Source organism: Numida meleagris, chromosome 1, assembly GCF_002078875.1.
Source record: "Numida meleagris isolate 19003 breed g44 Domestic line chromosome 1, NumMel1.0, whole genome shotgun sequence".
Classification (NCBI taxonomy): Eukaryota; Metazoa; Chordata; class Aves; order Galliformes; family Numididae; genus Numida; species Numida meleagris.
The window spans coordinates 84054527-84075633 of record NC_034409.1 but is presented as its reverse complement, the minus strand read 5'-3'; the positions used below and the strand labels follow the sequence as shown (position 1 = coordinate 84075633).

Sequence of the window (21107 nt, the reverse complement as noted above, 5' to 3'; positions counted from 1 at the left end):
CACAAATCTATTGGATGACAAGCAATTGCAGAGGAGGAATTTTCTTTGCCATCTTTGGAAGAAAAGCCCAAATCTTCCTCAGATTTTAGCCTGGTTTACATTGTGCCTGTGGAAATGATCTCACACATATTGTGCCCTGGCTTATCCATTTCCTTCTTCATAACTATTTGAATGAGGCCAATTTCTGTCAAATTTGATAAGTTGTCAGTGATCTCAAAGGTATCAAGTTCCTACAGGTTTCATGCTAATGCAGATAAGAAAAAGCACATTTGTTCTCATAGAGAAAGACACTGCAGATTGGGCTCATTCTCTGCTGGACACCAAAGAACCCATACTAATGTGTTATTATCATAAAGAGGCTATTGATGCCCCAGCTGTAAGAAAAGTGGCAAAGGAGTGCACTCATTATTAATTGTCAGAGTTTCTGGTTAGAAGACTCCAAGGTGGGGAAAGACCTGCTTGCATTTTGCCCTGGGGAACTTTATGTTTCATGAAATGACTTTGGTGCTCAGCTCCAGCTCTCAATTTAGGCTTAGAACTGAGAGCTCTTGGTGAAGGAAGGCACCTACCCGCAGGCAGAATGAGGCCCCTCTGCCTCAGAGAAGAGTGGGATTTTGCACATGGCTTTTCAGGAACAGATTTCTGTTACTTTTGCTTTAGAGGCAGGTGGCAAGAAAGGAAAGGTAAAAGGAAAGAGGAAAGCAGGTAAACAGATTAGCTCCAGAAAAGCAGTGATGTAATCCCCACCAGACAGACTATCATAATATGTCATTAAAAACCACTGGGATGTTTAAGGGAATTAATTAGTTTACAGTTTCTATAAATATATTCTTGAGTGGCAGGTGTTCTGGCATCCATATGCAAAGCTGACTGCCCAAATACAATTGTGAAACCACCCGCCAGGAAAAAAAGCCATGTTTATCTGCTGAGAAAATAGATATGTTGCAGCAATCTGTTCTTCTCAGAGCAGCATGCTTGGCAAGTCTTTTAACCCTGTCATGTCCATGGAGTCACAGAGCAAAACATGAAAGAAGAGCTAGCACTCTGCATGGTTGAAGACATTTTTTTTTTTTTCCACTAGTATTCTTGGCATCGAATATTTATTCTTCAAAAAATTGTTATAATTTACTTGCTCATTCTAAGACTCTGTAGAGAAGACTCCGTCCTCTACACTCACTTAGTTTTTAACTGAGGTGAGGGAAAAGTGATTCAGATCCCCAGTTAAATGTTTGCACATCTTTTCCTGAGTGTAATCCACCGTTATTCGTGCTTGTATACTTTTTTGATTCGGATACAATATTCTAAATTTAAACTAATGTAGAGTTCAAAAGTCTACCCTTTAGTATTTAAGCCTGCAAACATCCACAACTAATGTGCAATGCAAAAGTCTGCATTCCCTTCTAAGACACTATGTTTACTTGATTTCAGAATCGTGAGATAATTAAGGTTGGATGAGGTGTTTGGAGATGATCCATTCCAACTATCCTCATTCGAGCAGAGTCAGTCATGGCAAGCTGCTTAGGACCGTGTCCTGCTGGGTTTTGATTATCTCCAAGAAAGGAGCCTCCACAACCTCTCTGGGCACTATTTTTCACTGTTCAGCCAAAATAGTTTGATTAGATCATTCATTCTTCTTCAAGTTAGAGTAAAAATTAATTGATTTTTTTCCATAAGAATATTAATATTCAGCAATAATTACTATAGATTAGTTTCCATTAACTGCATCTGAAGCATGTTCAGCTGGACAGCTGAAATCATACAGTGACTGAACCGTTTCTTTGCCTTACTAATAAACTGTTCACAGACCACTAGCAAATTTTGAAGGGTACAAGGATACCTGTGCATATATGTGACACAATTTGTAATGAGAATTTTCCAACTATCTGAGCAATATTTAGGCTACAGGAAGTTCCAAGTGTTTCCAGAGTGGTGATGTTCACCAAAACCAGTAGCTCCTGGATTCCATTATTGATCTAATCACCCATGCAACACTGTTTGCTGACAACTTGATTTTATATGGTGTGTCCATATTTATATATGCGCACTGGACAGTACAAGGAAGTAGGAATAATGCAGAATTGAAACAATGTGAATAAACAAACCTATCATATTTATTTAAAAGGAGAGTAATTTATCATGCAAAATAAAAGAGCATACAACTATAACACGGATGTCTGGCTTAATCCCAGCTGAAAGCACACTTTGTTCTCACATGGTTTGGTTCTAAAGCTTCCCTCAGGATAGACCTGTAGGGGTGAGATGAGCCACCACCTGAGCCATGGAAATTCATCTCTGTAGCCACATCTCTTGGTTTACGGAAATCCCAACAATTCTGCCTAAAAGATCTCATATGAGAACCTGCCCCTCATTTTCAAAGCAAAGGAATTCTGTTCTGACAAATACTACCTAAGCAAACAACTGTCTCTGCGTGCTGCTCTCTTCTGTATCATGTGACTTTCTTTTCCATCCAGAGAGGGCTGGAAAAAAACATCCTTGTTCTAAACATGGTGCCCTCAGCCCATCACTCAGGGACAACACTTTGTTATGAGGCACTAGACATTACAGGGGTTTTTCAGAGTACTGGAGGTCCACCTCTGTAGTGACAGCTGATGTGACCATTTGTGGGGGTAGAAGTAAATGCATGGGTAAATAAGATTGAGCTAAGCTAAACTAATACCAATTTGTCACTCTACAGAAATCAAAATGTACATTTTACAAAAGAGTATTTGTCTCGATGGTGAGATCAGAGAAAAACAGTGCTTCGAAATCTGTTACAAACCCTCATATGCCTGTAGCTAGGAGGCAGTGTTGTGATGACTCATTTCTCCTCTTGTCAATTACACAAACCACTGCAGCACCTGTAGAATTTATTTAGAATTAAAATGACACCCCTCTCCCCCATATCCATGACTGTAGATCCCTAATAGCATCATCATTAATTTATACAATACAATGAAATACAGAGGCCTTAATCTAATCATTTACGTGGGAATGCAACAATGAACAGAAATTACTTCCTTCCTCACCACTGCTGTGAGAAGTTGGCTCTCAGCTTTCTCCAAACACTCTCAAACAGTTGGCTTTTACAGTAGCCTGAAAAGTCACCACAGAAAGGCAATTTTTGACACTAGGACAGGCAGTAATTTCAGTTTGTTCACAGCCATCAAAGCTCCTCCCCTCTTTCATATTGAGAAAGCTCCAGTTTAAGGATTACAGCAGCTACAGCACAGCCCAGAGAAGAAATCTCTCTGTGTATCAAGTCCCAAGTCAAAGCCAGTGACTTCAATTTCAGCTCAAACCGCCCACAATTCCAAGATCACATTTGCCTGTACAAAATGTTCCCTCTAATGAATAGCTGCATTTCTCACTAGTTGCAGTTTCCCAATGATTTAAAGCTTCAGCACTTTTGTAAAGGATGGCGCAAACATCTTAAAATGACAGAAACAGGGGAAACAGCGCTAAGGGCCAAATCCAAAAGGAAAAGTTGCAGTCATCTATCCAGATGAAATTGGTAGGCATAAAATGGAAGTAGAAATGGCAACATGCACAGCATAAGCATTACTGTAAAGCACATCCATTGAGTGTAAGCAGTTAGTATAAAAAGACTACTCTTGAAAATAAACATCAGGCTAAAGGACTTGAGCACCACTTTTTCTTCTTTTTGTTCAAGGAAGATTAACCTTTGCAAGGTCACTTTAACCAAGTATTATGCAAAGTCTTAAGCTGCATAAGCACTGTCATTTCCATCAGAATCCAGGCAATTTTTTGTCCTCTTGCCTTCCAGAACTACCATTGAGAAGCTGCATTCAGAAGTCCCAGGACAGCATTTTAAACACATTGCTCATGGTTTAGAAAATTACAAAATACATGTTTTTGGAGCACTCAGAAAGCACAGGTCCTCTTTCCTGAATATTTGCATTTAAAAATCCCACCCTAGCATGCTCAGCTGAGACAAAAAACAGCATTTGAGTTCCCTTTTTCTTGCCTAAATACAAGCAGGGATGGCAGTTGGTTCCTATAGCACTATTAATTTTTATCTATTAGTATGGAGTTCCAAGATACTAACTTTCTACTGCATATAGAAAAAACATTCCCTTTCATTATAGCCTGACCACCCCCATGCCATCATGGTAATCACTCCTGATTTAAGAAAAATAACAACAGAAAACCCTAGTGCCATAATTGGACACAGGTTCTTCCCTCTTTTGTTAATAACATGATGGAGCTTTATCAAATAGCCTCAGAGAACTTGCTTGCACGCTTTTTCTACATTTTTCATTTCCCTCTTGCATCCAGGAAGGCAACAGACAGACATGGGTCAAAGGATTCAAGTATTTTCTTTCTGTCTTCAGGATGTATCCTTTCTTTCTCTGTTCACCTCTTTTTTACATTTATATCTTTCTGGCTTCTACTGTGCACCAGCAGCTGTCTTCGGCGGGTAAGTTATCAAATAGATATCATTCTGTCACAGATAAAGCCTTTCCCACAAGATCTCCTTTGGTTAAATGCAGGTCTCATGGCAAACAATGTATGATATCTGCTGGAGGACAGATCAGTCTTCTTCTTGTAATGAGGAAAGCTGGCGTGTCCATTCATACTGGTTTTTACCATCACATCTACAGTTAAAGAATGAAAGCTTATTCCTATTCTGTGATATGTATCAGTCTTAGAAAAAAATTGGGGGGGAAGAAGATATAATTTTTACATTTATAGGGGAACAAAATTTATTCCACAGCTTAACAAACAAAAATCTGGTTAATTAGGAGACAAGAATACAAAGAACAAGTGAGCTCTGCTTACTATTCTAATACAGGCCTTCAGCTCATCTATATTGTTAATTAAGAAATTAGCATTGCTCAATTGTAAATCTGTATGGAATAGAAGAGCACAGTACATATTCCTGCCATATTGCATAACTTCAGAGATACCAAATAACAGGGAGAATAGGAGATTCAGGAGACTCCATGGAGTGTTTCAAAACCACAGGTAGATTTGAACCACTGGAAAGGGAAACTTAGATACTATTTGCATCTGCTTGAATTTTGGTGAGATTGGCCATAGTATACTTCTCCAGCAACATCCCAGCCAATGAAGCCTGACAGATAAGCAAAGAGAGGACACAGAAAAAAAATGGTGAAGAGGAGTAATGCATCATATCCAGGCCAAATGGTAATCAAAGCCATCCTTATCCATGCCCATTCTTCATTTGACAGAAAGTCACAATGTCCCTGAGGCTACTGCAGCTGATGTACTTCTACATGTATGTCTGTGACTCTTCAGTGTTCAGATTTTAGGAAACAGTTGCTGGAACTCAAGACTTTGGAACTTGCTGATTACTAAAGGACAAAGAATGACGATGCATAAAGAAGGAGGAGCAGATTTGGAACAGCAGCTGACTGACAGCACACACAGGGGACTCTGCAGGGGAGAAGTTTCTACAGAGTTTCTATTGATGGCCTAGAATAATGCATGGGCTGCATTGAGTTGAAAGACTTACCTAAAAATAGAACTAGTCTTTCTTCTGCACTGATCAGCAGACACAGGCATACCAAGGATTTTAAGGAGGATGACGCATCTGGCAACAACAGAAAGAGAAAGGTTTGTTTTGTCTAAAAGAATGCAGTGGATAAATTGCATAGGAGCAAGAAACACATTGAAAAATGCTATTGCTGAAATGTTGCTAAGATCAGTACCTGCATGGGCTCTTCAATCTGTCACTCACAGTTAATTCTGGCCACATAAATTAAAGCCATCCAGGAGCTAACTGAACTAGCCTTCAGGTTTCTCTTGAACATTATCTGAGGTTTTTACTCTATTCTTGCTGTTATGCATTGAGAATGCCAATACTAGTGGAGAAAAAAAAAAGTCATCCCCTGTCATTACTGATGCAGAATTATTGATAGAGGCAGCCACAACATGAAGGATAAGGAGGAGGAGGAGGGAGAGGGAGCCATAGAGTTTCTCTGCTATCTTGCGACATGGGTCTCAAGACTTAGCTTTTACCTGGGGATGCTTCAGGGCCTTTAGTGACCTGGTAAATCAACTGCTGAGAATCCCCACTTGAAACTAAAAGTGAGTTATTTAAGAGGGCAGGATCCAATGACCTTACACAAGTCTACAGTCCCTGTTTCACTGCACACCTGCATCCATGCTGAGAAACCGATGTTGCCCAAACATCATTTTCCTGAGAAACATGGTAATATATTATTTTCAGTGCTGTGTATCTCCCAAATGGTATGCAGGGAGAACATCACCTACTGCTGTGATGAAACATGGCAGCTGCTAAACAGAAGACAGCTATAGATGAGGTCAGGAAAAGACAATGATCCTGGGTCACACAGGGTCTCTGTTATACCTATGAAACACCACAGTAGTTATCCTAGATTTAGACAAATTTAAACAGGAGTTTCTTCAAAGCCACTGCATACAACGTTACAAAAGGAACTGTAAACAACTGGAACACAATTACCTGTGTTACAAATTGCTCTGTCTGCCTCTTCCTTAACGGATTGATAATGCTTGCATATACCTGTTTCCGGGGGACCTCACATCAAACTTCTCAATGACCTTACACAGGTAATCAAAGGCTAACTGGGACTTGCATAGAAATAATTATTGCGATTTAACATAAAATGCACTGACTGTTGCAGTGGAAGTGTCTGTGAGGGCCAAGGTTGTTAGATGCTTGGCACACCATTATTAAATTGAGAGAGCAAACTGCAAACAGGGTATGAGCAGCACTATTTATCAATGAAGATGGCATCCTGCAATCACAAGATATTCTACAATCTAAAAAAAAAAACAAACCCACATTATTTCAAAAAAAGCAATTAAAGGAATCCACAGAATAAAAATCCAAGAAGTACTTTTCAATACAGAAATAAATACCTCTACACAGGAATGCATGGCCTAGAGATAGCTGATAAATGGGAGTATATCCCAGAGAGGTATAATAACACGTTCATCCTAACCTTCCAGTTTTCCCAGTTATTCAATGTTTATCACTGCCAGAGACAGGATTCTGAGCTGGACTGACTTTTGGTACAGTTATTCTTCAGTTCTTCAAAGAAGGAAAAATGTGCATTTACTGTTATTATACATAACACATTTACTCTATACAAGTGACAAAGAAGATGCAGTATCATGTAAAAGTATGCACCATTATGGGAAAAAAAACCTGATCATTAAATCAATATCTCTACAGTAATTAAATTTGCCACCGTATTATAAGGAAAATAATTTTGCAGGTCTAGTGCAGAAATGTTGTTTATAATATCTTTAACAATGCACACCACATTTCTACTGTGCTTAGTACTTTCTTGCAGTCTAACTAAAACAACACTTTAAACAACTCTCAAATATTGATTTCTGTTCCTCCCTCCTCCTGTGTACTGAAAAATTCTAAAGCAGTGTAGAATTAAACCACTGCCTTAACTCAGCAAAATGCAGAAATGCTCCACGTGGTACTGAAGCTTCAGATTTTTGCTCCCAGCATCTGATAATGAGGGGGTCCAAAGCAATTACAGAATTTTGCTTCTTGGCTATCTTTACTGTAAACTGTAACTACAAGTTATTCACACACTCCTTTTTATTTTCAATATATAGAAAGATTAATTGTATATAAATGCCTGAGTAGATTTTATATTTTATAATTTCTAGCTAGCGTACTGAACAACTTACAAACACAATTGATAGCTCAGTAGTTCTATGATTCACTTGTGGAAGAAGGCCCAAACTCTAATCTTGCAGTTAATTAAGCATAGAAGGCTTTACTCATGCATATATCCATGCTGTGTTTATGAAAATTATCTGCATTAGTGTTAGTCAGTCTGGATTTAACTGGTTAGATGAACAGTGCTTAAACTTGCCATACATAAAGCTAGTACCCTGTTACATTTCCCATTCTGAGTAAATAATACAAGGCAAAAAACTACCTGTACTAAAAGGTACATGTAATAGACTTTTATTTAGTCCTCTAAAAAATAAAAATCTTTATGACTTATGAAAATTGATATGTATTAGCTACGAGTCTTATGTGGTTTCTACAACTGCTCTCTGTAAAATTTGCCAAGTCTTTTTTTTAACTGAAGCTGTGTATTTTATGTTAAAATTAGAAACTCTTCCTTTGTGGCCTTTTCAACTTAATTATACCTCACAATTGTTCCTGATTTTAAAGCTATCACAGATTTAACCTCAGAGCTCTCTCTATTACTAGCTAACTCTTTAGTGTCTAGCATAATAATGAAAATCCTAGACAAAGAAACAGCAGAGGCAACTCCAAAGTTTCCAGCTCAAAAGCATTAAAGAAGATCTTTTCTTCTTAAAATACATAGCTAGACCTAGCAGTGAAGATTAGGATTTCAGCACTGCAACCCCTTTTGAGTTAGAACTGAACATCTAACTGATTAGACACTCTTACTTTCACCTAATTGTATTGCCTCAATTTATGCAAACTTTGAACAAATCCAGTGAAGTCAAAGCAGTTATAGAATAAAGCCAGTGTAAGGATCAATTTGTTCTTGGCCCTCCCTACATGTGCTATACTTTTAAAGAAAGACTCAACTCTTTCCCAGTGCGTAGCAGCCTGCCATGCAACTTACAACAGTGCTGGTGCTTCTTGCTGGTGCTTACTTCATGCATCTTTAACCAGAAGGACCCCAGCTATGTCTGAAAGTCAAACAGTAACCTAAAGAAAGGGGGTGAGTCACCTGGAATATATATTTCAATAATGCAAATGAGTGCCAGGTGGAAAGGTTACCAGCCAAATGGTTAGCAGTCCAGCTGCATCCTTTGTACCTGCTGGAGAAACAAACCCATTAATAGAATTTTCCTTAAAGTGGCTGCTAAGGAGTTACTGAGGGTGCTGGTGTCAGTGTGACCTTTCATTCTGGTTGACAAATGAAAAGTAGTATGTCACTGGAAATTATACAGAATAGCTACAAAAGAACAATCCTCTGCCACTGTGCCAGAAATGCCCTTTATCATGTATCAGTTGCAAGACCCCTCCTTCAATCTACTGAGTGCATCACCTACTATTAGGTTTGCCTCCCAGGAAGCTGTAGACAAGGATTTGAATGGATGACTATACATGGTGGCCTGGTAGACCCCGCAAGTTACACAAAAGGTAGATTCCAACAAGGGACACAATGTTTTGCTTGTTGGTTTTTTTTTTTTTTTTTTTTTTAATGCTCTTTGTTTTTTTTTTGTTTTTTTTTTAGAGTATAGCATATTTCCTGCATTTTCCTTTCCAAGAGCAATTGTGTAACATGTCTCTTGGGAAATGAGGCACCACTGCGGTGGCTTTATGTCTTTCCATATCACCATAACAGGCTGCCAGCCCTCTGCTGCATCTTTCCCACTAATACCATGCAGGCGGTAAGCAGGACCTGTAGATCTGACACATCTGCCTGTAACGGACAAGGAGCCAAGACACCAGACTTTCACCTTCTGATCTACTTAGCCTAGGTGCTTACATCTAGGATGAATATATCTGCACTAATTCCACGGTGCCTTCAACATTAGAGACCAAAATTTTGTGCCGGAGCTGACATAACACAAATATTAAAGGTTTTCTTTTCCTGGCAGCAATCTCAGTAGCATTACCTTGACCCTTCTCAACTAGAAATGTAACTCTCACAAAAAATGCTTTACTCCAACAAAACCACCAGGTACAATACATCTACAATCTCTTTTCTTTTCCCACATAGGAAAGGATGGCTGACAGGAAGTTCCCTACGAAACCCTCGCAAACATGAAATAGCTTGGATTTAATAACTTTTTGAATGTGATCCAAATAGCTGATATAATTAGCAAAAACAGATAAGTTTCCAGGTACTCAAACAATTCTTCAGGTCTGAAACAGGATCTATGGGAGATAATCAAATTTGCCTCCCTCCTGAGTCAGTCAGGTTTCTGTTTGCCTTTCTTTTCTCCTAATACTGCCTGTTGCTGTATAAAAAGTTAATACTTCTTACAATGTTTCTGGAGTAAAACCTCTTTGAGCATCTCCTTTGAAGTTGGTGTACAAACCTTGGAAAGTGAAGGGAAGAAGTGACTGGTTGGACAACTGGCATAGATTCTAAAACTGCTAACAATTTCAATTTATTAGCTGCATGATTAATCATGTTGGGATGTCAAGAATCAATGAATCTAAATAAATAAGTAAATAAAACATATTACTAAGTACAGTCTAATCCAAGTGAGGTTTGAAATCTGATTATCCAAGGTGAAGCAACAAGTCTTTCAAATCTTTCCAAGATATCTCTTTTGCAAATGCCTATAGTTAAGGAATGGACAATGATTGATGATCATTCTCTACAAAGCTAATCTTTCCACTTGGGTAATTCATCCTTTTTTTTTTTTTTTTTTGGCAGATAAATCTTGTTAGTTCTACCTCTGATTCATTCAGTTCAGAAACTAAGGGGGTGGACCTCCTGTTGAGAGAATCTTCTTGCTACTCTGCTTTTTTAACTTACATTTGAGTACTCTTCCAGAAAACTAGAGAAAGAAATATTTTTCTTACTGACATACACTCTGTGAACAATCAGCAAATATTTTGTTCCGAGCTTTGGTGATTAATGGTCCCAAGGCACTCTTCATAACATCAGGGGTTTCTTCTAAATGTCCTTGGGCAAAAGGTAGCTCAAATGTTTTTTCACAAATGGTGGTAACATTCAGAGTTGTTTGGTTGCTATCTACTGCCTGAGAAGTAGTTGCTTTTCCCTTGTGGTGGGCATACAGAGGTTCTGAGAAATATTCTTTGGGATAGGAAAGCTATGCAGAAACATCAGATCAACCTTTCTGGCTTTGTTTTTCTTCTGTTTTCTTGTTGATTTTACAGAACAGTAGAAGCAGCTCTGGATTATGATAACATTGGAGAGAACAAAATATACGTCACCTTCATACTCCTTTGACAGCTCAATAACAAAAAGTCAGGTCTGGCTTGAAACAAATACAGCATCTGCTGAGATGCTCTGAAGGTGCTGGGCAGCGGCGATGTCTATCAGGGAGCTCACACAAATGAGCACTTCCCACCCCAGAAGCTTGCCGTTAATCCTTCATTGCTGTCACAGAAAGAGTTAATGCAGCAAAGCTACACTCTGAGCCTCTATTGAGAGGGTGTCTGAGGCAGAGAGGAAAAACAACAAATAAAAACCCAGGAATAATTCAGGCTACCAACACCAGGTAACTGAAGTTCAAGGGCAACTCTTCTAAAGAGTTATACAACTATATTTCGTTTATCTCTTTTCACCTCTCTGGTTTGCAAAACACCCTAAATTCACCCATTTTTCATAATCTCTCACACAATTTTCTTTCCAGAGAAGCGAGAATCTACTGTTATCTGCTTTGAACAAATGCAGAATTGAGGAGCTAAGTAACCTTCTAAAAACCAAGCACCAGCCTTGAGATGGAAGAAATAATTGAACTCGTATCTCCAAAATCACAAATTTTTATCCAGATCCCCTCCCCATCATTCCTCTACTTACCATTATAGTCTCTGGGTAGATGTTACGTGTAGTTGCTTTTCGAATGAAGTGGAGCCATGCAGCAGCATGTCCTCCTGCAGTCTCTCACAAGCCTATCAGTAGTAAAAAAGTTCAACATCAAGCCAGAAGGAAGGATAAGTTATGAAATTAGGGGGCATTACATTCCTCTCAGAATAATTCCATTTATCCCAGCTGCACTGAAATACAGAGCAAAATACATTGCACTTTCAGCCGATGGTGTTTTCTTCTCCTGGCTTCTACTCTGAGAAGGAATGCATGATGGGAAAACCAGTATGGCCCTAAGAATCCAGTTAATTCTAACTTTCTGGAACCTTCTATTTTCTTTCTATGCTTATTTAGGTAATCACACTTCACTCTAGGGCATAGATTTGGAGTGTACAATTCAAGCTGTGCTATATTGCATTATGCTGCATTCTGAGGCACACTACTGCCAACACATGACTAAATTAAGATTCTGAAACACAAGTAATGACAAAATCATAAAATCAGGCAGTACTGATGTGAACATAACTCAGAAAAAGGTAGAAGAAAAAAACAACAAAACCAACAACAACAACAAAAAAACCTACAAGAGTGAAGGACAGGGCAGAAGTTATAAATGCTGTTGACAGTTCTAAATACAAAGCTTTTTGAAAGACATTTCTTGAACTTCCTTCAAATTTTATCGCAGATGATTCTAAAGAGAAAATTAAGTCTTTTTTTTCCCCCTGCCTACCCTGCTATTTCTGCATAGTATCTAATTTCAGTATCTCTAACAAAGGCACAATCAGAGTCATGATTACAGATGTGGGACATCTACTCCCACTATATTTCAAGTTGAAACTTTAAGACCCGCTTTTCAGACTACTGTAAGTACTTTTATTCTGTATATATCCTTCTCTATTCAAAATCTTAAGTTGCTTATAAATGTTTAACTATAATATGATACAAAAAAAGCTGGATAATAAGCTAACTAAAAATGAAAGTCACAAACAAAATAGAGAAACAGGTTCTAAGATAATAAAAATAATAATTAAAAAAACCTAACACCACAACTAACTGCATTCCCAGTTGGCTAATGGCAATTAAATCACTTTAAGATAGGTCTCAGTGAATAGAGATACCTGTTGAGCCTTTTATAACCTTTCTCTCAATGGATAAATTGGTGCATGGAATCACTGCTGAGACAGGTGGCTTATATCGTTCCCCCACACCCATGTAGCCAAGCATGCAGTGGGTAATTGGCTTCTGTCACATTACTACATTTTAGCTCCAAAAACCTGTGTTGTCCTAATAGGAATAAATGAATAGCAGCTACTGAGAATAAACACTGCTACCATCTAAGAAAATTGCTCAAAATTGGACCAGCCTGAATCAACAAATTCAGGGAGACACTGAGTTTGGGTTTGACTAATTCCTTTGTATGGTTTAATTCGAGGCTGTCACCTACAGTACATTGAAATCATTGTATCTGCAGTTCCCACAGAGGAAATTCTGGAATGGGTTATATCTCAGCCAGAGACCTGTCAATCTCCCAGCTTCTTGCTGAACACTTGAAGACTGAAAATATAGAAGGAAGGGAGGCATTCATTAGCAAATGCAGGCAGCTGTAAGATTAGCCTCAGAATGCTCACCAAGTCCCCCACTCTTACACTTGCCAAAATATACAGGTACAATACATACTGATATACTGCTTTGCTGCTACTACGTTGATGCATCACTTTGTGGAACTGAGTTAATTTCTTAACCTGCCACAGATTGTATTGATTTTGTTCAATAAAACATCATGTAATAGACGAGTCAGAAGCAGTTTCGGACCAGTCTGGTTCCTACTGTGTGCAATTCTGAAGGAGTAATTTTCAGATTATTATTGTTGCAAGCCTTATCTGTACTTTTTTGGATCATCTAATTGACATCACATGCTGCAAGGAAATGATATATCCAGAAATGGATCAAAGGTTGAGGGCATGCAAATGTCTTCCATTTTACTCTCCTGCTGTGTCTCAGAAACAAAGTAAAAATGATTTGTCCGGTTTCTGCCTACAATATCTAGCTTGCTTAGCAATCTTACACACGTGTAAACTGTCTGCTCTGAATTTGCAACTCTTTGGCTCTTAAAACAATTAAACACTAGATTTAATGAGATTGATATGCAAAGAATGAAGAAGTGCTAAACTCTACTCTTGCTCTTTGGAGGAACTCTAGGAAGTAGCAATCAGAGCATGTGGGTGAAGAAAAAATTACATTATGTAATCCAACATCAAATTAATGAATTCTTATCACACAAAACCTGTACAAGGTGCCTATCTCTTCTGGATGTAATGTTGAAATGGTCGCTTTTTCCATCCAAAGACTGACCATGACAAGAAAGCAAATCCTGTGTTTTGCAAGCTGTCTGGGTTACTGAGAATTAACAGGGAGCAGGTATTGGCTAAAGGAACACTTTTATTTATGTCAAAATTTGTAAACTTCAAAATATTTATCACAAATCCAGTTGGACCAGAATTTCTAAAATGTCTTCTCATAACTATGTGAATATAACAAATGCAGTAAAACACAGCTTCTTTGTATAAAATGAATACACAGAAAAATATCTACATTCATATCCAACTTGATTAGTTCCCACGTGAATGGTCAGGACGAGACATTTAAGAAAGACCAAATACTATGTTCTTTCTGGCAAATGACGTGATCTCTCCAAATCACTCCAAGGTTTTGACAAAGTTGCTTAATTGCTTTGCCTTATTTTTTCCACGTGCTGAATGAGAATAGTACAATGCTTTCTGTAATTTGTCATAAAAGTATTTAGAAAATTCTGCATTGTATTCATTTCCTAAAATATCTATACAAATTCTTTGAATTTAAAGGCTAGTTTCTACTATTATTTCCACCGCTTCTTCTCATTTACATTGTAATTTTAGATAAGAACATCTATTCTAATTTACTTGTTGTTTACCGTTCACATAGATGCTTAATCTTTATCTTTTGATCACCAAAGATTTATCATCTCTGAAATTCAACAGTAATCACAGATCTTAAGATTAAAGAAAGCTTCTGACACTAGTGGAATACTCCACAGTATTTTAGATGTCTTCTATTACTCATGTTTTGCATATGTAGTCTTTCTGGGGAAGTTTACAGAAGTAAATGTATTAGGTAACTAATCAGACATCACAATCAGTCATTAGTAATCCTTGGAGATATCAGACTGAACTGAAAGGAGTTACTATTAGAATGAGCAGAATTTGATTCTTTTTTCTAGAGGATTTGGAGACTGATGAATGCTATGTGAGCACTTAATATCACTCATGGTAAAAGGAAAGCTTAGCAGCCCTAGTACTACTTGAGCATGTGCTTAAAACTAGGCATGTTCTTTGGGCATATGGGTGATTATGGACCCCAAACAGTTGTGCAGTCCTGTATAAGCATGGAGGGAAAATATCCTTCCTGACCCCCTGCGGGCAATCATCTCACCTCCTGAAGCATGAAATTAGAGTGGCCTTATCTTTGCTTGCATACTGTAACTACAAATGTTATTAGTGATCATAAATTTAACAAGCCCTATTTTAAAATCCATCCACAGCACTACTGCATGACTTTTGAAGACAGTCGTTTTCGAGAACTTACAACTTTTTCCCTTCCATCTTTTAATTTCATTTGGGTGAACTGGGGAAGGAAGGTCACCATCAAACCCGCTGAAAGGCAAATATTAACAGTAGTGCTTAGCTCCATTTCAGCTACCTTAGAACAAACAGCCACTTCCTGATGTGTAGAAATAACATAAAAATAGGCACTGCTCTGTCCTTTTCTGGAGTCACTGCAAAAACTTCAGAGCTTTATACTCAGAGCAGAGGGAACTTTAGCTCCCAAATCGTGAAATACTCTGGTCTACCCAAATATGCCACCTGGCCAACTCAGCATCAGTCAATCCCATAAACAGGGTTTGTTTATCTGTTTGTTTCTTCCTTAATGGGAAAACCCACTGCAGCTCAGCAGAAATGATTAATCACCAGTACAGGTGAAATTACAGGCAAAGATAATTTCTGTTCAGAGGGGGATTCATTGCAGGCATTACCACTATGTTGGAGAGAGAAGGTGAATGACCATGCTACCTCCCACACATGGTATATCCATACATCCATCTCTCATGCACAATAAACAACATGTGTTTTTCAGTCCAGACGACTTCGTACTTCAGCTTGAGGAAAAACAACAAAGACACAATGAAAATATGCCCTCTGTGACCTGGGGTGGAGCAGAGTACATTTCTCACTTGACCTTATTTGAAACCCTTCCCCTTGGCAGATGAGTTCCCACTGAGACTTAAACCAGGAATTGCAAATAAACAGATGTTAATAGCATCTTTGATGAAACACTGTGCTGGTCCTGAACTTCTGCTGAAAACGCTACTGGGCTTTGTCCTCCTTCATGTAGGCAGCTATGCTGAAAGAAGTATTGTGAAAATATTGCAATTTGGCTGCAGGCTCATGAAATAGGGAGAGCAGAGTTATGAGGGGGAAAGCCTTTCAAATAAGCCTACATAACAGTCACATGGGAAAAGAATGATCTCTGTTTTCCTTCTAGCTTCCAAGCCCATTCTAGGGTGAATACACCAAGATTTACATCATATTCAAACCTTCCTCACTAAGTCCACAATTTACCCTCCCAGCAACCCCTTGCTTTCATTCTGTTCCCGATCTCTGAGTCTTTGATAACACTTACTTAAGTTAAATCTTAACATCAGAAAGACACTCAAGTAATTGACAAAGATCTTATCGTGCTTCTGAGTATTTTCAACAGTAAAAATTATCCTGGGTGCAAAGTACCTGATATGATATCTTCACAGAAACCTCTTTGGAGCAGCCACCTTGTCCAAGGAATGAAGTAGGGACTTTTAGACCCAAGTACTGGATGCTTAAACTAATGAGTACTGTAACAACATTCATTCTGTCTGCAGAACAGTCACAGAAGAACTTACATCAACATGTCACGGTTACTATGCCAAAATTTACATTTGTACCTTTGCTCTGAAAAAAATCTGTGGAGCATCAAGGGGAATGTGATAGCATCTGTGGATACTCAGCAGGTGGAACTATTTTTGTTTTTAGATTTGTGTTCTGGTATGTGAGTTTCTAGGTCAAAGAAAAGAATCACAAGTTGTCTCTTTTTAGTTGGATGCTATTTGCATGTATTCATGAATGCAGTGAGGACTTGAAAGTTGTTTTCTAGAAAACTAGATGTAAAAAATTTCTCATCCAGCGCAGAGTACAAGTGAAGCAAAAGGACCTAATGGGGCTTCTCTGATCCAACCGGCAGACGTTGGTCAAAAAACATAGGAAAAAAATAGTCATGCAAGAAAGTGACAATAAAAGGTACATAAAAAGGAATGGGAAACCTAGAAAAAGTTCAAATTTCAATTAAGTTTCTAATTCCTGTGGACTGGAGTGAATAGAGTTGAAGAAAATGATGACATGCACATAAACAATGTCAAAGTTAACTGTTACACTACAGATAGAAAATGACATAGAAGAACAGAGGCAACTTCACTTCCAATGGATCAGCTTCCACATCAAACAACATGGAGTGGCCCTGAATACATCTCTAGATGTATCTATTTCTATACTTTGGAGTGGGAGTACAATGCAATTTCCTTTTTTTTTAAAAAAAAAAAAATGTATATGTTCTTTCCTCTTTGTAACAGAATGTCTTCCTAATGTGGTAGAAATGGAGGTGCAATAATGGTTCCTAAATGTGCTAAAATGAGGTCTACAGTCAGTAAGCGGGTAAAAGCTTCTCTTATTTCCGCCCTTGCCAAAGTTTCTGAGCATAAATAAAAAACAAACACATTTGAAGTGTGTGAATGCAGTTATGCGCAATGGGCTATTGCATCTCCTTTTTGTTTTGTTGCCCTTCCTTGCTCCTAATAAGACCAATGATAAGAACAAATTATTTTTATCTGTAAGGTGCTTACATTAATGGAAGCTCCCTTTCAGCTGAATTCAAAATCCTCTTTGCTATGAATACCAAGGGAGAATAGAACCAACATTAACACTACCTGGATGGTTTCCTTTATTCAGGCATCAGTGACATTAAAATGTGCAAGAAATTACTTCACATCTTTAAACACTTGAAAGAAAGAGAGCTGGGGGTCAAGAGAGACAAGACATCTACTGGCTAGAAAGAAAAAATGGGAACATTTCCACTGCTTTTTGAGAAGCATGATGCCAAAAGGACATCAGGTTGGCAAATCTAAAATCTATACAGACTTTGTAGTGGCTTCTAAGCTTCAAAAGCTTTCATAAAAAGATTTCACTCCATATTAAGAGCTTTATATGGTGCTTCACTAAGTTCATTTCACACTCTGGGATGATCTATATTGCTGTGATTATTATTATTACTGTTTTTAATACTACAAGGGCTGCTCTAATGCTTTGTGTTGGCCCACAACGTCAGAGGCAGATGGTTGATGGTATGGCAGTAGAGGTGGAACCTTCCAGACAATACTCCCTTACATTTTATTGCTGTGTGACAGATGGTAGCAGAGGGGCAGTCTGACAAAATGGCGTCTGACATGGAAGTGCAGGTGAAGCAAAGGAGTTTCATTGAATTCCTCCTGTCATGGTTTTATGATTTTTGGTTATTGGTATTCTACATCATAACAAAATGTAGCGTATGTACCTGGTTCTCAGAAGAGAACAACTACTACATTCCGCAGGAGACTTTGCTCCTCTGTTACCATTTCCAGTCAGAGGGAAAGATGAAAACTTGCAGATCACAAGACCTTGTTCTCTTTCCGCCCGTCTCTCATCCTGGCAGCATCTCACTCCCCAGCCATCTTATCGTCGGTATTAGAGTAAGGCCTACCTTGATTTTGGGACATTCTCTCTCTGTGTATTGGATTTATCAGCTTAAATTGTAATTATATTGTATTACAGCGTGTTGTTTTGCATTCCGATATCTTATTTAGTAAATTAGTTTGTTTCTCTTCAGATTGCTGCCACTATTTTTGCTCTCAGGCCCATTGCCTTACCCTTTTTTCCCTTTCCCAGGGCATGGGTCCGTGGGTCCCCCGTCCCATTCGTCATGGAACTGGTATGAACGCCCGTAAACCATTGACACCTCCATGCAGAAAAAAATGGCATCCATTGGTATTCATCAACACTTGCTGAATGTTTATGGAGACCAAACAGTGGATGTGAGCACAGTGAGGCAGTGGGTGATTTGATAGTGGGTCACCTCTGCTGGTGCAGAGTGCAGCACACAAGCTCTTCCTTATCACTGTCAAGAATGCACAGCTAATGGTGGGGACTATGTTGAAAAACAGTGTTTTGTAGCTGAGAATTTGCTCTATCAAATATCATTATTGTGCTCAAGCTGTTGTAGTTTCCATGGAAATAAATAGGAAGCATTACTTTAGGGGCAACTTATGTAATAACAAAACTTGTCATTCCATTTGAGCACAGAGGCCAAAGGAGTAGAAGTCACTTCAGAGCTAAACACCTGCACCTAAAGATGAGAAAGTGTCAAAAGCATGCTGTTTTGCCCAAGTGGAGCTCATTTAACAGTACTTTGGGGCTGAGAGCGTTGATGCATAGACTCCCATCACCTCCTGTCGTCAGGCTATCTCTTGCTAGCAAAATGTACTGATCAGAAAGCTGCTGGCGTGATCTTTGGCAGAAGTTCAAAGCATGAATTAGATCCTGAGGGAATGCTTCTATCATATGTTAAAATGGGAAAGTAAACTTCTTTAATTTGAAGATTAAGTATCAAGGTTATTTGGTTTTTGGTCAAATGTGTACATCCCCTTTTTACACAGGAATACATAGAAAATCATCTTCAAAAACTGAATAAGCTGAGAAGTTTTGCTTCTTCTCTTCCAAATGTATATCACTCAACAGTATAAAAATAAAAACTACACAAAACAAAAATGGCAAAACAGGAATAGAGCAGAAAATTACACTCATAGTATATGCAGCTCCAACTCAACAAAATACTTGCTTGTGATAAAACTTAGGTAAGATGCGACAAAGATAATTTATAGCTTATAAAACAAAATCATTGATCTTAATGCTACATCTATACATAAGTTGCCACTAGGCTGAAATCATTATCCCCATATTTTCTGCACGTGGCTGAAGTTTGATGGTAGGAGACCTCATAGACGCATCTTGAAGAAGATCAGTAAAAACCCTTTTCCATGGTATGAAGCACCACAAAGGTAAATCATGGAAAAGAACTAGAGAAAACCTTACCTGAGTGGTCTTTCCAACAGATCATTGCTCATTACACTGTGAAAACGGCTCCTCCACCTTTGGCTGAAATGGAAGTAGAGCTTCTGTAATGCTGAGTAGCAGTTTCAAGGTGCTTTCTGTGACCAGTACTGAGCAGACAGTTCTCGCTGTATGGAAATATCTGCAGACCAGAAACAGGACATCCTAGTTTACAAGCGCAACATGATTGTAACACCATAGAAAGTGCAACAAGGCAGCAGAGCAGCAAGATCCCAGCCTGCAGCAAGCAAGGAGCTGCTCAGACATGGCAGCAGTGGGTGCAGAAATAAGGGGAAAAGGCTGCTAACATCCAGAAGGCCTCAGATACACAAGAATGTCCAGAGAAATACTCTCACCTGCACTGCCAACCCCTAAATGAAGTCTGGGAAGGGGTATATCCTGGCTCCACCTCTTCCAGTCAATCAGGAGCATTGCATGTGCCTGTACTCCCCTGGGTTAGGCCTGCCTTCTCACCAGATGCTCAATCACTGCTTCAAGCCATGACTCAGCATTTCCACTACAATGAGAAATGCACTTCTACTGTTTATAATTACATATTCTATGTATAAAATGGCAATTTCATAAACTTCTGGTTGAATTCTAGCCTTGCATGACTATGTATTTACCTATGGGAAAACATGCATTTCCTACTGACCATAACCAACACTCACTAGAATAGACTATCTAGTTATATACACATAGTGGAAAATGTTAATACCTCTAGTAAGGACATGGGTAAGGCAGAGTAAGTGCTCAAGATGTATTCCACTTAGACTGGAATGAGGAACTTACCCAACCCTAAAACCTTAATTTCCTCACTGCCTATTTTTAAAACAAAAGCTATTAACCAGTTCCTGTCTAAGGACAGCTTTCAAGGGCTGAGACATGGTAGGATACTGTTTCATAGTCTCCAGCAGGATTCTTGCATATGAATGCAGCTGAGCAATAAGGATCCTACTGCAGGGGAGGCTCTCTAGGATTCCTTTGTAGTTAGCAGAAAAAAAGCAAAGGAAATGCAAAAGTCAATTAGAGGCCTTACCAAACTATATGGAGGAGAAAAAAAGAGTGTAGGGAAATAGAGAATGAAGGTGGTAAGGTTGAAAGAAACAGAACTTCCTATTATGAGGAACTGGACTTGATCTGAGACTCCATTTAAGACAAGAACAGACCAAAAATAAAAAATGGAGAAAAAATGTTAGGATGGATCAAAGTATGGCATGCAAACCAAACCAGTAACACAAGAATAAATCACATCCCTGCTACCTGAAAAAAATCACAATATTTTTCTTGGGCTCAAGGGTGTGAAATCAGAAGATAATGCTGCACAGGTCTACACTGTAATGAGTATTTA

At 38.6% G+C, this 21107-nt stretch overlaps 1 long non-coding RNA gene across 2 annotated transcripts; it reads right to left on the bottom strand.

Moving 5' to 3' along the window:
* On the bottom strand, nucleotides 1880–20083 carry LOC110392506. Of its 2 annotated transcripts, XR_002434438.1 has the most exons (5): nucleotides 19739–20083; nucleotides 11487–11578; nucleotides 8601–8799; nucleotides 5498–5575; nucleotides 1880–4616 (listed from the first exon to the last, which is right to left on the bottom strand). It is a non-coding gene; the product is annotated as an uncharacterized LOC110392506 (long non-coding RNA). The 2 variants fall into 2 exon arrangements; XR_002434439.1 differs by lacking the exon at nucleotides 8601–8799.